Raw genomic sequence first — 18,503 nt, forward strand, 5'->3', positions numbered from 1 at the left:
TGTCAACCGATCGCGCAACACCTATGTGGCGAGATGTCTCTCGCACAACTGTAAGACCCGAAGATCCTCCTACACAAGTGCATCAACCATCATCATTAGTTGTTTTGTTTCAAACTTTCTTAAGTTTAAACCTAGACTATCAACATATACTTTGATCAAGTATCTTTGGGTCTCAACAGGTAAGCAATCATGGCACACCTAGACTTCAATAGACATTTATCCTAAAATGACCTAAGTCTCATCAAGACCGCTATGATTCAAAACAACTCTCACCTCATCTCTCCATCCATCCATCATTGGCATCGGGAGATTTTTGTTCAAACAAACTGGGGCATCTATTTTCCTACACAAAAGCGCTATCTTGCACACAACAATGCTAATCTCCTAACAAAAGCGCTCAATCAACTAGGCAATAGCGCTCAAAGAGCAATAGCACTATATTGACTACACAATAGCGCTACCTCACCATAACAGTGCTCAATCAACCACCCCATAGTGCTAAACAAACTGTTGTGCTAACCTTTACAAAAGCGCTAAAACCACTACGCAATAGCGCTAATTAAGTTGACAACAGCGCCAAAACACAGTTTTAGCGCTATTGTGTCGACTCAACTTGGACTCAGCAAAAAACATATAAAAAATGCACAAAAATCAAAAATTCAAATTCACATACCGCTAGTTTGTAGTCGTTTGGCCGCTGGAATCGACGAACTCGCTCTAATCGATGCTCTGCTATGGGAACCGACATCCTAACTGCTGCTTGCCCCTCCAAAAAATCACTATCAGAGCTAAGATTTCACTATGGACGCAAATGCAAATGAGCCTGGTTTCACCCCTTTTTCCCCATATAAACCCTTCGCCGTAACCCTAATTTTCCCCGGTCGTCGTTGTGGTCCCTGTGAACTTCTTGAGTCTCCCATTTCTCCATTTTATCTCCAATTTCTTCTATTTTTCACCAGTATTGCTAACTTCTTCTCTTCTTCCACCTTGCCAATTTTCATTCTTTTTCGAGAGATCGCTCGATTTTTTGAAATTTTTTGGCCCATCTCTCGAGGGGGCATACCACCCATTAAATTAACATTTTATGGGGCATTTCTTCACACCTATTTTTCTTTCTTTGAAACGACGCGATAAACCGCACCGTCTCAACGAGGGGCAAATGTAGTCACATAAATTTGTCCATTTTAATTAAATAAATATTTCGTATTTATTTGATTAAAAATCCACTAGCCATCAGTTAATTAAATTAATATTTAATTAATTCATCTTCAAACATTCTCTATTAATTAAATAAATTATTCAATTTATTTTAATTAATTAATTAAACCAAATTCACAATCAATTAAATGAATAAATTTTATTTATTCAATTTAATCCTCTTTCCTCTTTTAAATAAATTAAATAAAACATTTATTTAAAACCATTATTCCCCCCACTTGCATTTTCCTACAAATGCAATTTGCAACCACAAATTGAAAAAAATTAATTTTATTTTAATTAAAATCCTATTTTCCCTCACCCACCAAATCCACTTGCACTCGTAAACCCCCTTCTAGATTCTTCTACACCCTTCCTAATTAATCTAATCCATCCCCTAATTATTGTCACATTCCTAAGCAACTTGGAGTCACTTCTCAAAGACTTCAAAGTCTTTAAAACACATTTAATATTTGTGTGTTCAACAATTTAACCTCTAAAGTCTTCTAAACCACTTATGGCTCTTACATGACCATTTATGGTTAACCCTTAACTCAACCCTCATGTGACTCATGTGTTTCCTCAAACATTTATTGCTTTGACCATGGTTATCCCCTTTACCTTTGCACAAGAGTTTATCCATTGGATAAAAGCTTTATTCTTTGAATAAAGAATTTATTCACTCAACCCAACCTTGACCTTAACTCCCAAGTTAACTCTCAGGTCATGTCAAGCATTTAATGCTTATTCCCTCTCCTCTCAACCTATCTCATATTGACACTTGTTATTCTGGGATTGGGTTGACAGTCCTCATATGGATTTGATATCATTCAATCCTGACCCTTGTTGAGATTACTCAATCTCAACCATCCATTGTTCCATTTTTTTTTATAAATAGAGCCCATTTCTTCATACTCCAGATCCTGAAAACTAGTATGCATTTAATCTATAGTGAATTTTAGAGAGAGCATTTAGCATAAATCACATATATTGTCATTTTGGACTAAAATAAATCTTATTTCATTTCATAATATGTTTAAATAGTTTATTTTACACTTGCATAGCATAGTTAAAACATTTCAATCTTGAACCTCCATAAGCATCCATAGTGCAAAATGCTGCTGAGAGCTACACTAATTTGGAACTTGGAGAGGAGAGGAACAAAGGAGAAGGAGCTAAGAGCATGTTAAAAAGTATTTGGAGATGCCTTGTTGTATTTACTTCCATAGTTAAATATCTTATGATGTTTTTAGTGTCTCTTTTGATATGCCTGCTTAGATTAGTTTTTGGTTGATTAACTCTAATAGTTTCTTGTGTTTTTGTCTGTTATATGACCACAGGTTTTAGTCTAACCTTTGCCCCATTTCGTACAACATCAGATTCCATCCAGCTTAATACTTTAGATGAGGAAGACACATCACTACCTCCACCCTGCAAAGACATCCTTGTTTACGGAGTAGCCCAGATAAAGACCTCTTGGGTTCCTAAGCTGGAAACATCTTCCACAGACCCTACGTCACATCCTTCGCCTGATTCTTATAGGGAGGGTACCATCAACGACCTTCACCACAATGTCTTAACCCTCACTGACACATCTAACGAACTTAACCTAATCGATGAGGTAATGCCCATTATCCATCCTGAACTCATCGAATGGAACCAACCTAATCCCCCATGTCTTGACCATTTTCAAAACAATGAGGCGACCATTGACTTTTTGGAACTACAAGATAACATACCAAGTGGGGATCACAAAGATGGATTCACCATAGAACTTAACAGTGCATCATACTTTGGGGCAGATGCCAAACCCTTTAGCTGCAAAAATATAACAATAAAACATGGATCTTCCAATGAAAACCACACTGTGGCATTGTTTGATCCTGCAAAAGTAAAAAGAAAGAGCATATCCAATGGTGAAAACCTCTCTGAGGTGCCTAAGGATGAAAGGTTTAACATTCTCCCTTCTAGTACACAACAGGAATGATAAACAATTTTCATTGAAGAGACAAAAGAATACAACGTGGGAACTCCTGAAACACCTCACCACATACATCTGGCATCTCTTTTAACTCCAAAAGAACAACCTAAGTTTGTAGAGTTCTTCCAGAAGTGTCAGATCAACTTCGCATGGTCATACACAGACATGCTTGGGCTTGATCCTGATTTAGTCATGCATCACCTCACCATAGTAGAAGGAGCCAAACATGTCAAGCAGAAACTTCGCAAGATGCATCCTCAGATTGCAGTACTAGTCAAAGCAGAACTTAAGAAACTCCTAGATGTTGGTTTTATTAGACCAATTGATTATGCAGATTGGATATCCAATATTGTACCTGTCGGCAAACCAAATGGGGGCATCCGTATCTGTATTGACTTCAGAGATCTAAACAAAGCATGTCCTAAAGATGACTTCCCCCTACCAAACATCGACATAATAGTGGACCTAACAGTAGGACATGCCATGCTTTCTCTCATGGATGGCTTTTCAAGGTACAACCAGATAAAGATCGCACCTGAGGATCAACATAAGATGGCCTTCACATGTCCATGGAGCACATACTGCTGGAATGTCATGCATTTTGGTCTAAAGAATGTAGGAGCGACCTATCAAAGAGCAATGACCACTATCTTTCATGACATGATGCATACCATAATGGAAGATTATGTTGATGAATTATGGGCAAAATCACTAACAAGAGAAGGTCATCTAGAAATATTAGAGAAAATCTTTGATAGACTGGAACAATATCATGTTCGACTCAACCCAAAGAAATGTGTCTTTGGAGTAACCTCAAGGAAACTTCTAGGATACATTGTCTCAAGTAAAGGTATTAAGGTTGATCCTGCAAAGGTCAAAGCAATCATGGACATGCCACCTCCCAAGAATATCAGTGAGCTAAGGACATTGCAAGGATGAATTCAATCCATCTGAAGATTCATTACACAACTAGTAGATAAGTGTCACCCCTTTACACACCTGTTACACAAAAACATCCGCTTTCAATGGGATACCAAATGCCAGCAAGCATTCCAGATGCTTAAAGATTATCTCATGAATACACCATTGCTGATTCCACCAGATCCAAGTAAGCCTTTATTACTCTATATATCAGCAACAAGTACAACATTGGGTGTACTATTGGCACAACACAATGCAGAAGGGAAAGAGTGTGTTGTTTACTACATCTCTCACACATTGGTTGGATATGAACTCAATTACACACCTATTGAGCGAGCTTGCCTAGCAGTAATATTGGCAGCCACTAAACTGAGGCACTATCTGTTGACACATAATGTACAACTAATTGCAAAGATTGATCCACTCAAATACTTACTCAGTAAAGCAGCATTGACAGGCCGCTTGGCCAAATGGGTGATCATTCTAAGTGAATTTGACATCGAGTATGTGGACCATAAGGCTATCAAAGGCCTAGTTATTGCAGATCAGTTGGTTGATGCTTTCCTTATAGGCGATCATCCTCTCATTTCTAATTTTCTAGATGAAGAGATATTCATGATCACAACAGCACAACCATGGAAACTATACATTGATGGTTCATACACTAGGCATGGCTCGGGGGTAGGCATTCTATTTATCACACCTCAAGGTGAAAGCATCCTAAAGTCTTACAGGCTCACATTTCCATGTACAAACAACATAGCTGAATATGAGGCCTTGATCACAGGACTCAGGCTAGCCATACAATGGAAGTTACAAGAACTACAAGTATATGGAGACTCTCAACTGGTCATTTGACAAGCAACAGATGAATATCAGACCAAGGATGACAAACTCATGGCATACAAACAAATGGTGGACAAATTAAAAAAATCATTCACTACTATTACCTTTGAGCAAATGCCCAGAGACCAGAATTGAGCTACTGACGCTATGGCTACCATTGCATCTCTCCTAGATCTTCCACAAAATTCAGCACGCTATGAGTTCTTGGTCAAACAACTTTGGATTCTTGCTTATGATATCCCGGAATTTGAGATGATATGTCACCTTATCAGTTTCCGAATCCCCATGGTACGGTGAGTTCTACACCTACCTTCACGATCACACTCTCCCTCCTGACCGATCGAATAACCAATGTAAAACCTTCATTCGCCAAATTGCTCGATATACCATTATTGCTGAAATCCTATACCGACGCAGTCTTGCTGGTACTCTCCTTCGACGTCTGGAACAGGATGAGATAACAAAGGCCTTGCAAGAGGTACATGAAGGAATTTGTAGAACTCGTGCGCACTAGATACTATTGGCCATCCATGGAAAAAGACTCCTACTATTTTGTCAGAAAATGCAAGAAATGCCAACCTCATGGAGATCTGATACATGCACCAGCACAGGAATTACAACCAATCACAACACCGTGGCCTTTTTGTCAATGGGGCCTTGACCTTGTGGGTAAAATTCATCCATCTTTATCCAATGACCACAAACTCATTATTACCGCCACCGAATACTTCACAAAGTGGATTGAAGTTGTTCCACTTACTCAAGTTACCAGCAAGCAGATCGCCTCATTCATCCTTAATTACATCATTTGCCGGTATGGTGTACCCATGTCTATCATCATAGATAACGGGCTTCCTTTCAAAAATCAAGATGTCCATGAACTTTGTGAGAAGTTTCACATCCAACACCGCTTTTCCACTCCCTATTACCGACAAGGCAATGGTCAGGCCGAAGCATCAAACAAGAACATATTAAGAATCCTCAAGAAGATAGTCAATGATACCGGTCATGATTGGCATGTTTAATTGAATCCAACACTATGGGCATGTCGAACTAGCATTCAAACCCCTACAGGCGCAACTCCCTACTCACTAGTCTATGGCGCAGAAGCTATCTTACCTATCAAGGTCGAGATACCATCTCTACGGGTTTCTTTGCACAATCTCATCGATGATGAAGCATACAGAGTATCCCATCTCCAAGACTTAGAGCTACTTGATGAGAAATGACAAGTTGCATACAACCATCTCAAAGCTTATCAACAGCGCATGAACAAGAGCTATAATCACCAAGTTAGACCTCGTACATTTAAGGTAGGTGATCTTGTTCTTAGGGAAAACCCTTGTAACCAACCAAATAGAGAACATCAGGGAAAGTTTGAGTCAAACCTCCTGGGTCCATATGTTATCACTATTGTATTTGGGTCTGGGGCATATCAGTTGGCTACTTTAGAAGGAGAACCGCTAGCAGATCCGATCAACAACATGTACCTCAAACGGTTTTATACATAAGTTGTCCAGAGCACCAGGCTCCCATGCATATCAAGAAAAACACCAAAAACATTTAGAAAAATGTCCTGCAGAAAATACAAAAAAGTCAAAATAGTAAAGAAAAATCATGCATCCAAACGGTGAACAACCACTCCGGTGGCACCTTGGGTAAGTGCGAGGGTGAAAACCATGCAAACAGATGCCACTCATAAAGGCTATGGCTCCATTGTCTTTCAGACTTGTTGTGATCACATTCACTACATTCACTCATCCATCAGTCCAAAACCATGGCTTGTTATTGATCTGCAATCCAGGATAGTACTTTATGCGTCTCGCATCCCGCTTTTTCATAGTCATGTCTAAAAATTGGGGGAAATGCCCTTAATCTAGTTGATAGAAGTGGTTACTACATTATTTTGTGATTCATTGAGTTCTGCATTCAAAACTATCTCAAATATACCAAAAACATTGGAAAACTATCTCACAAAATCCAAAAACATCAAACAAACAAAAACATGGCAACACCTTGTACATACGTTTTTCAAAGCATATACCAAGCAAATATTGTGGAGTACTCAAACAATGACCTCTTATCACATCAACCAAACAATCAACATCAAATATGCAAACTGTCTTAACAAGGATGCATCCTTCCTTACCAAAAACAAAGACAAGATGACATTTTTCTTTGACAAGAAAATTATGTTTAATATATCAATTACTTGGTTGATTTGTGGGTTATTTATTCATTTGTATCAAGTTCCTACGCTACTCCAGGATATCCACAGATGATTAGAGTAGCCGAGATGGTTCCTACAACATTGTTTGTATGTCTTCTACGATTTATTCTAATGAAGTATTGGGGCATGTCCTAATGGTGTCTACGTGGGAAGTTCACTAAGTTGCGTGATCATATGCAAAATACAGTCATAGATCACTACGGCTTGCTGACTATAGTGTATACCTTGACCATATGAGCATGAACCATTATTGAGGGTCCATATTCTTTATTCTTTATATATGCTATTTTCTTGCAGGTACCATACTCCATCTTTGGTTCCTACTACCTCATCCAAACTCGATAATGGTTTATCTCTTCCTACGGTATGAACTTGTCTCAAGATATGATCGACAAAAGATCAAGGAGGACATTCCAAGTCATGCATGAAAGGAAATAATCCTTGTCTGTTCAACAAGCAATACTCAGGTCAACTTGATCCATTATATCAAGTTGCTTGTATTAACTTGCTATATCAAAATTCATGTAAGGAATACTCAGGTCATCTTGAATCATTATGTTAAGTTGCTTGTATTTTCTTACAACATTTTAAAGCTCAATGATGAAAATAAATCACTATGGATTGTCATTCCATCTCATCTATTTATATTGCATTCCGTTACATATCGCCCATCCATTTACTCATTCATTATTCATCTGCATGGTTTTGTATGTAAGGGTGAACAAAGTTAAAATGATCAGTTATGTGAAAATTGAGTTGGTCTTGGATACAATCACGACAGAGTACTCTGATACATCATCAAGTGCATCATGCAAAATCTGTACAACCTTGCATTCATCTATCATGATCATATCTTCATCATTACATTTAGTTGCATTTAACTACATATAGTTCATTATCATTTATTGGTATTAGTCTTATTATATAATTTCATCATTGCATAATCATGACATTTTAGATTCATTTATACATTCCTCATCATTGTATTTACCATCATTATTATCCATTACTATGCATTTATTTTAGTATCAGTTACCAATCATCATTTATCATCATTTAAACACGTGTAACATACATTTGTTTAGATTTCTCTAGTTGCATACATTTATTTATCTATCCATTAGTTAAGTGCATTAATTTAGTATATTCTTATACTCATTCATTGCATTTTCATTTAAGGATTCATTACAATGCATTAAGGTACAGTTATTCGTTGCCCATTAGTTACATTATCATTTCACTTCATCATATTTTTCGCCATTTAGAATCATAATAAAACCATTAGTTTCCACACAAGTTCATATATTATCCATATGCATTCATTTAGAAATCATCATTTAAACATTTTTATTTTACACTTGTTTATCCATATTGCACTCATCTAATGGACATCTAGACGAATTTACATATATAAAATAATTCATCATTACACATCATTATCTTATTATCTCTTCAAAACATAAAATCCAAAGTACCCTCATAATCACCATTTCATTATGCACATATACTCATCATCGAATTTACATACATAAATCATTCGTGCATATCCACCTACATCCACATATTAGCATCACATCATAAAATATGCATATAGACATCATGTAAAAATAAATCATCATAAAACATGCATATAGGAATCATCTCATAAACACATACATATAGCAAGTACAACTATCCATCTGAACATAAAATCATAAAATCATCATCCTGCATAAGCATCCATACATGTCATCAAAATGCATATCATCACAAAATATGGGATCTCCTTATATATCATATCATATCAGCAAAACTATACATGTATTAGAGTACAATGATGTCCAAAATATCAGCTACCAAGGGCCATCCAAGACACAGTCCAAAATAACAATGTAAATACATGCATACAAAATGCTCTCTCAGATGCCACTCTGACCGGATGCTGCACCACCATCACCACCTGCTCCCCCACTAGCCCTCGCTCCACCTGATCTATCTCTCTGTGGAGGACCCATCACACCACCACTGCTCTGCATCCTCTGAGACCACTCTGATCTCTCCTGCCGCATCTAGGAATAGCTCAGTGCTCGCTGACTAGCTGGCACCACCTGCTCATATAACCCCCACCAATACTCTATCTCCGCCTATGCTCGTCGAATCTCCCTCATCACCTCCCCAGTAGAACCCTATGCTCCTACTCCAACATGGACTCTCTCCTGTAGCTCTACTAATCTCTCACCTGCATCATCCCTCTCTCGCAGCACCACAGTTAGCTCTGACTCTTGGGAAAATAGTTGCACATCTCTAGCTACTACCTCTGCCTCCAAATCCTCTACACGAGTCTGCAAATATCCTATCATATGATCCCGTAGATCTCCGCCTATAGTTCCCTCCCCCATATCCATAGGTGCCTGTCCCTCGCCTGCATCCCTGCCACCTAATCTCATGCCTCCCTACATCAAAGGTCCCTGAGATAGCTGCAATGGCTGACCACCTCTCCCTCTTCGCTATAATCATCTACCACCCCCACCTCCTCCAAACCCACCCCCCCTCCTCCTCCATCACCACCTCCTCCATCCCCACCACCACCATCCCCTCTCCCCCATTCACCTACTACTCCGCGACCTCCTCTCCTCCTCCGTCTCCGTCCCCTATCGTCATCAAAATCTGGAATCAGCTCAGTCGGATCTGATATTCGAGGAATCGGATGTGCCACAATATACTGCGTGTACTCCTCTGACACCCCACCATCTACTACCCCCAGCCTCATCTACCATGGTCTCGCCTGTAAGGTGCGGAACTCTGCCAATGCTTGATCATATGGTAGCATTGGCCCCCATAGGTACCTCTCTCGGACTACTCGTGCATACTCTCCCAAACCACTAGGTAATCCCTGCCTCTACCCAAACTGTCTCAACACCCTGCCAGGCAACTGTCTCTCCACATTGTAGGTTGTCCTACCAATGAGGTAGCATGTCATGAACACATATGGCAATGCCTCCGCATCATCCTCCCATGGCTCACACTCAATATACGACCTCCAAATCACTGTATCCAAGTCATCCAGTGCTCACCGCCACTACTCTAACTTCCCCAGGTGGGGTTGACTCATCATACCACCATACATATATACATATGGCTGATCCACTACTTTGAATCTCAGACTAATAGGTCGGATAACTGGTAAGTGCTCCCATGCCCAAATATGCAGCAACGTGATAACCACTCCCAATGAGCCCCTCCCTTGTTATGCTACCTCATGTAAATCTTAATATAAGTGCAATAGCACGCACGGTCCCCATGCAAACCAGGTCCCCTCTGTAATCATCTGCTCAATCACCTGACCCCAACCAATGGCAAGTCCATGCGATCGTCGATCAGGAAAAAGCAGTCCCCCAACAATCCCTGATAGCACTACTAGTAATGGCTCATATAAAGCTGCTATGTCCTCCCAAGCTATTGACCCATCATCAATGAAGACATCCTCCTCAAAACATATCTGCACCGCTAATGTCCCCCACACTCGGTCATTACTCACCAGCTCTCCTCGAATAGGAATGTGCAGGATGCGCCATACATCCTCCTGTGTCACTGTCATCTCCCCCTACGCCAAGTGAAACATACATGTCTCACTATGCCATCACTCGGCCAATGCTGTGATCAACCCACGATTCGTCTGAATCACGGGCATATACATAACGTCATATAGGCATGTCGATGCAATGCAATCCACCTCGGCCTTTGTCAGACGATTGCGCAACACCCGTGTCGTGGGATGTCTCTCGCGCATCTGTAAGACGCGTAGATCCTCCTACACATGTGCATCAACCATCATCATCAGTTGTTTTGTTTCAAACTTTATTAAATTTAAACCTAGACTATCAACAGATACTTTGATCAAGTATCTTCGGGTCTCAACAAGTAAGCAATCATGGCACACCTAAACTTCAACAGACGTTTATCCTAATGACCTAAGTCTCATCAGGGCTGCTATGGTTCAAAACAACTCTCACCGCATATCTCCATCCATCCATCATTGGCATCAAGAGATCCTTTTTCAAACACACTGGGGCATCTATCTTCCTACACATCAACGCTACTACTATCACGAAAGCGCTAAATCAACTATGCAATGGCGCTAAACCAACAATAGCGCTACATTGACTATACCATAGCACTACTTAACAACAATAGTGCTCAATCAACTACTCAATAGCGCTACAAAAACAAAAGCACTAAAATAGCTATACCATAACGCAACTTTTGCCAAAAGCACTAAAACCACTATGCAATAGCGCTATAGCGACACAATAGCACTAATTAAATTGACAACAGCGCCAAAACACAGTTTTAGCGCTATTGTGTTGATTCAACTTGGACTAAGCAAGAAACATATAAAAAATGCATAACAATCAAAAATTCAAATTCACATACCACTGGTCTGTAGTCGTTTGGCCGCTAGAATAGTTGGACTCTCTCTAATTGGTGCTCTGCTATGGGAACCAACATCCTGACTATTGCTTGCTCTTCCAAAAGATCACTATTAGAGCTCAAATTTCACTATGGACGCGAATGCAAATGAACTTGTTTTCACCCCTTCATCCCCATATATACCCTTCGTCGTAACCCTAATTTTCCCCCGCTGACTACCGTGGTCCCCGTGAACTTCCCGAGCCTCCCATTTCTTCATTTTATCTCCGATTTCTTCTATTTTTCACCAGCATTGCTAAAATCTTGTCTTCTACCACCCTGCCAATTTTCATCCTTTTTCGAGAGATCGCCCGATTTTCCGAAAAAAATTTGGCTCATCTCACAAGGGAGCATTCCACCAATTAAATTAATATTTTATGGGGCATTTATTCACACCGATTTTTCTTTCTTTGAAACAACGCGATAAACCACACTGTCTCAGAGAGGAGCAAATGTAGTCACATAAATCTGTCCATTTTAATTAAATGAATATTTGCTATTTATTTAATTAAAAATCCACTAGCCATCAGTTAATTAAATTAATATTTAATTAATTCATCTTCAAATCATTCTCCTATTAATTAAATAAATTATTCAATTTATTTTAATTAATTCATTAAACCAAAATTCACAATCAATTAAATGAATAAATTCTATTTATTCAATTTAATCCTCTTTCTTCTTTTAAATAAATTAAATAAAACATTTATTTAAATCATTTATTCCCCCCACTTGCATTTTCCTACATCTCCCACTTGCCTCCTAAATCCCCTTCCTAAATTCTTCTAGAAGCTATCTAATCCTAATCAATTAGCCTAATCCATCCCCTAATTATTGTCACATTCCTAAGCAACTTGGAGTCACTTCTCAATGACTTAAAAAGTCTTTGAAAAACATTAAATGTTTTGTCTATTCAACAAATTAACCTCCAAAGACTTTTAAACCACTTATGGCTCTTACATGACCATTTATGGTTAACCCCTAACTCAACCCTCATATGACTCAGGTGTCTCCTCAAGGATTTATTGCTTTGACCATGGTTATCCCTTTTACCTTTTGCACAAGAGTTTATCCATTGGATAAAAGATTTATTCTTTGAATAAAGAATTTATTCACTCAACCCAACCTTGACTTTAACTCCCAAGTTAACCTTCAGGTCATATCAAGCATTTAATGTTTATTCCCTCTCATCTGAACCTATCTCATATTGACACTTGTCATCCTAGGATTGGGTTGAAAGCCATCACATGGATTGAATATCATTCAATCCCAACCATTGTTGAGATTACTCAATCTCAACCATCCATTGCTCCATTTTTCCTATAAATAGAGCCCATTTCTTCATAATTCAGATCCTGAAAACTTGTATGCATCTAAGTTATAGAGAATTTTAGAGAGCATTTAGCATATCTTACTCACATTCACTCTTTTGGTTAAAATTAACAAATAGCATTTAGATAGCAAAAAGTTGCTGAGAGCTACACTAATTTGGAACTTGGAGAGGAGAGGAACAAGGGAGAAGGAGCTAAGAGCATGGTAGAAGGCATTTGGAGATGTCTTCTTGCATTTATATTCATAGTTAAATGCTTTACTTTGTTTTTAGTGTCTCTTTTGGTATGCATGCTTAGACTAATTTTTGGTTGATTAACACTAACGTTTGCCTTTGTTTCTTTGTTTTTTGTGTGTTATACGACCACAGTTTCTAGTCTAACCTTGCCCCATTTTGCAGAGCATCACATTGTGTAGACACATAAATCTGTCCACTAATTAAATACATATTTAATATTTATTTAATGCACTAATATTCCTCTATTAATTAAATTTACATTTAATTAATTCTCTCGGCCTATTCTTCTATTCTAGTTAAATAAATTTCATAAATTTATTTAATTGCTAACTATGGTCCAAATATTAAATAAATTAATAAATTTATTTAATTCCCTCTTTCCTCTCATTTAAATTAATTAACACTTATTTTAAAATCATAAGTCAAATCCCAATTTAAATAAATCAATATTTAATTAAAAATCCCCATCCACTTGCATTCTCCTACAAATACAAGTTGCACTCCCTATTTTAATTAAATAAAACATTTAATTAAAAGACCTATTTATCCTCACCCACTTGCCAAACCCACTTTCTCACTAATCCCCTTCTAGATTCTACTAACCTCCTAGATTCTTCTGAGCCCTTCTAAATTAGCCTAATCCCTCTTCTAATCATTTGCACAATCCTAAACCAAAATTAACCCCCAACCCATCATCTCAACCATTTTAGACTCTTACAAAGTCTTAATGGCTTTGCTTCTTCAACACACTAACCCCACATGGGTCTTGACCCTTTGGTCAAGGCTTAACCATGGGTAAAACTTGCACAAGAGCTTACCCACTGGATAAAAGAATCACCCTTGGATAAAATCTTTATCCTATAATGCCAATCATGGAGGGTAACCCTCATGTCATCTCAAGCATTTAATACTTTTTCCCTCTCCTCTCAAGCCCTCTCATGGTGACACTTGTCATCACTGCATTGGTTAGAAAGTGTCACATGGATTGAGAATCATGCAATCCTAGCCCTTCACAAAATAGATCAATATTGACCCTCCAATCCACTATTTTGCCTATAAATAGAGCCTCATTCCTTAAGCAAAGGAGGAAGCATTTTAGCATTGTTATTATACTTGCATAGATACTCACACTTAAGGCTTTCTCATAGCAACACTAGTTAAGCATTTGCATAGAATTAGTGTTTTATTTTCAACCATTTCAATCCTCCATTGGCATCCATGTTTTTATGCTAAAACTGAGAGCTACACTCACTCATTTGGGTCTTGGAGAGGAGAAGAACAAGGGAGAGCTATCGAGCAACATGGGAGCATCTTAGGGAGTTTTATTCCCTCTTTTGTTTTATTTATGCTTCATTTGTGTGCTTAATCTCTTTTGATGTGCATCGTAGAGTTTTTTAATTTTGGAATTAGGGATCACTGAGAGGGGGGTGAATCAGTGATCTATTGATTAGCAGATTTTTAAACTTAATTTTAAACCACCAGAAGCAAATACTTGAAACTGAAATGCAGAAACATAAAACAAACAACCACAAGATCATTACACTGGTATTTTTATGTGGAAAACCAAATGGGAAAAACCACAGTGAGATTTGACCCCACAATATTATTCCACTATGGCCAGTAGAAAAACAATATTACAATATGGGAATGCACATGCATTCAAGCACACTGCCTAGAGCTCACTAATCAATTACAATAACCCAGAAGGCTACAACTCTCAGGGAAGTGTTACTGACTTACAATATAGTTACAATGATGATTTACAATGAATGAACTCTGAAATAGCATCTACAATGCTTGGATGAGTTCAGGTTGAGTGCCAAATATACTGACTGGCTCCCTTTTGTTGATCTGCTCTATTCTGCCCTATTATTTGTCTCAGTGAGCTACCAGCTCAAGAATGTGCACGTGAAACTGTGCCAAAATGGATTCTCGATCACCACTTGCTCGTATATCATCGCATCATCTACCAAAAAGATTATCGACACCAAACTTATATATCGGCAATCACCAAATAGGTCATACACCATGCCGGTCTGTAAGTGTAATGTCGGCTTGATCGGATCACCAAAAAAATAATAAAATGATGTATCTAAGTTGGACCAATCATCCCAAACACGATTCAATACACTGCAATCATCAGAAAGCTTCCGGACCAAAAAAATGCTTTGTTCATCCTGAAATGCGGTTAATCAGCTACCGGTTAACACCAACTTTTGGATACAAATAATTATGACCGCCAGATCAAATCTCCATGAAGAGTTGCCATCAATAACAACCCTAAACCAATATTCAGCCATTGGAAACCACCAAAAACCACCAGATGATTGTCAATTGCCAATATTTAATTCATTTGTTTTAGTTTTTGGTTGGAAACTAACATATTGACATTTGAACTTTGTTTGTGACTGTCCCCTTTTCCATGCATCATTTTGGTGAACCCGACGTGAATCAAAACTAAAAAGTTAATTTTTTTTAACTAATCTTTTGAATTTGTAGATTTTTCATGCACAGGTTGCGCTTTGGCACTTTCGCCATGCGGATTAGCGCTTTTGTCGCTTGTTGTAGCACTTTTGCACTTCATTTTAGCACTTTTCCAACTATCATTTTGCTTAAAAACTGTCTCTGTTTTAGTGTAGCACTTTTGTTAAAAGTTTTAGTGCTTTAGTTGTAGTTTAGCATTTTTGTTTCATAGAATAACACTTTTGTGTCAATCCAGTGCTTTTTCTCTCTGTTTTGACACTTCAGTACATTTACCAGTTTAAAGCTTTTGTAAGAGACAAAGGGCTAAATTTTGTAACCTCAACAAATTTTTTAGGCTTTTGATCCCACCATTTGGACTAACATTTTCAGGGTTTTGCAGGTGCTAACATCCTATGCAGGTTTTGAAGGATAATGTTAGTTTAGTTTATTTTATTTTTTTTGTTACAAATTTTACTTTTTTACAAAGGGACTAAAAAGAGCCTCATTTTCACTTTGTTGCAAGGCTAAAAAGAACTCCATTTCCTTTGGTGTTTAAAAAAAAACAACCTCACTTCTTGTTTTGCTACAAGGGGGTAAAAAAGGAACAAACAATTTTTTTTTCTTGCAAAATTAGAAAGAACCTCATTTCCTTTTGTTGCAAGGCTAAAAAGAAATTCATTTCCTTTTGGTGTAAGTAAAAAGAATCTCATATTTACTTTTTTCTACAAAGGGTTTAAAAAGAACTACAATCTTTCTTTCTTGCAAGGCTAAAAAGAATCTCATATTGTTTTGGGGCAAGTTAAAAAGAATTCAACATTTCCTTTCGTGCAAATAAAAGGAACCTCATATTCATTTTTTGGCAAAAAGTAAAAACAAGCCACATTGACATTTGCTACGTGATTTTATTTTGTTGACCAGGTTTGCTTTCCAAAAATTTTCAAATATCAAACTGTAAAGCGGAAAATCGAACCCTAGGTGTTCCCCCACTCCATGGAGAGAGAAAGGAGGTCACTAGGATTGACGGTTTTCACTTAGAAGAGACTTTACATTCAAAAGAGGGGTTGAAACCCACAAGATCCAATCCCACACAATGCAAGACTGGATTCTAAATGAGTTTCAAGGGTTGAGACATCAAGGATACCCTCTTTTGTAAAGAATGTAGATAGAAAGGATTGAACTAGGAATGTATGTAAAAGTAAGAAAGATTCACTTGTAGATGGAGATAGGGACACGGGATGAAGCTACGGACCTGAAATTAGCAGTAAAATATCGAGACGATGCTGTCCTGCAAGTTTGAGCGAAAGTTGACAGGACGATGGCGCCCGGAGTGCACACGGTCCTCCGAAAAATCCGCGAAACGAAGGGGGATCTGTTCGTCTCTGCACAAGGATTCCAGATCTTCAATTACAGCCGCGTACCTGCAACCTACACACAGAAAAGAGAGGACGATTGGGGGGTTAGGGATTAGGGGTTTGCCTTCAGGTCAAACCCCGGTTTTGGAATTAACCAAGAAATGAGAATGTTGTAAATGTAAGTGTTTGTAATGTAATCAAGTACTGATACCTTGTTGTAAGAATGTTTGTATTCTTATATGCGAAGGTGTAATGATGTTGTATGTTATATGTTGTAGGTGATCTCCTCTTCAATGGTTGAATCCTTGTCTTGAATGCAACACCTAGCCTTGAATGGAGACCTAGAATGCTCAATTGCTTGAAGGAATGCTTGAATGCTTGAATGTTTGAATGTTTGCCTATCGCTTCCGCGTCTTGCACACATATGTTTTTCCTCTTCTTTCTGGGAGGGGAAATGTAGTTTATATACTTGTTAGTTAGGGTTAGAAGACTGATTTTTTCGACCTTAGGCCGACCTAGGAGCATTATTTTCCAAATTGCAAACTTGAAGACCCGATGCCCAACAAGAGACCGGGCCCAAAATAGGGCCAAGGACCAGGGCGCTGGGCGCCATGGTCCTGAGGGACCAGGGCGCTAGGCACCATGGTCCTGAAGGACCAGAGCACTGGGCGCCATGGTCCTGAAGGACCAGGGCACTGGGCGCCATGGTCCCACCTCCCGAGACAGCAGGGTGCAAGGAGGATCGGGCCAAGGTGCAGAAAGATGCAGTTTTTGATGTCGTAAACAGGTTTCGGGGTCTCCATTTAGGTTCAACGTTGCGCCGCCATCGTGAAGACCCAAATGCAGTCGAAATTGCAAGTGTCGCAATTTTATGACGCTACATTTAGCCCCCACTTTAGCGAGAGTATAAGTGTATGCCCATACTTCCAGTAAAGTACAAGGAAACAACATTGAAAGACTTTCACCACGTCAAGGAGGCAAGATACACCAAGCCCCCAGTGGATTAAGGATCTTACGACTTCGATTGACAAAGTAAAAGGGAAAATCATGAGGGAGAACCATGACTGTCAGTAGTAAGGTTCCCTCACTATGAGTCATGCAAGAAAAATACCAAAAATTTTCAAGGCCAAGCTAAGTTCGCCAAGAAATTTTCAAGTATCTTGAAGAGATATGAACGGAGTGTATGCCCCCTACGTTAAAGTGATCGCACACGCCTCATCGGGGGTGATTGCTTTAAGGTAGTGATACACATAAGAAATGAGAAGGGAAAGGAGCATGTTGTCACAAAGATTTAGTCCCCAAGTGTGAGATAAACCCAAGGATAATAGACACAAAACACAAAGCACGACGTGACTTCGCTTTCCTTGGGGTCAGTATGCTATATGATAATTCATGTATATCATATGTATGTATGCATAATTGTTCTTCATTCCCCAATCAAGGAAGGTCACCTAGAAGAAGGGAACACATATGTCTTTTGAGTCAACATGAGAGAGA

Source organism: Cryptomeria japonica, chromosome 6 (genome assembly GCF_030272615.1).
Source record: "Cryptomeria japonica chromosome 6, Sugi_1.0, whole genome shotgun sequence".
Taxonomy (NCBI): domain Eukaryota; kingdom Viridiplantae; phylum Streptophyta; class Pinopsida; order Cupressales; family Cupressaceae; genus Cryptomeria; species Cryptomeria japonica.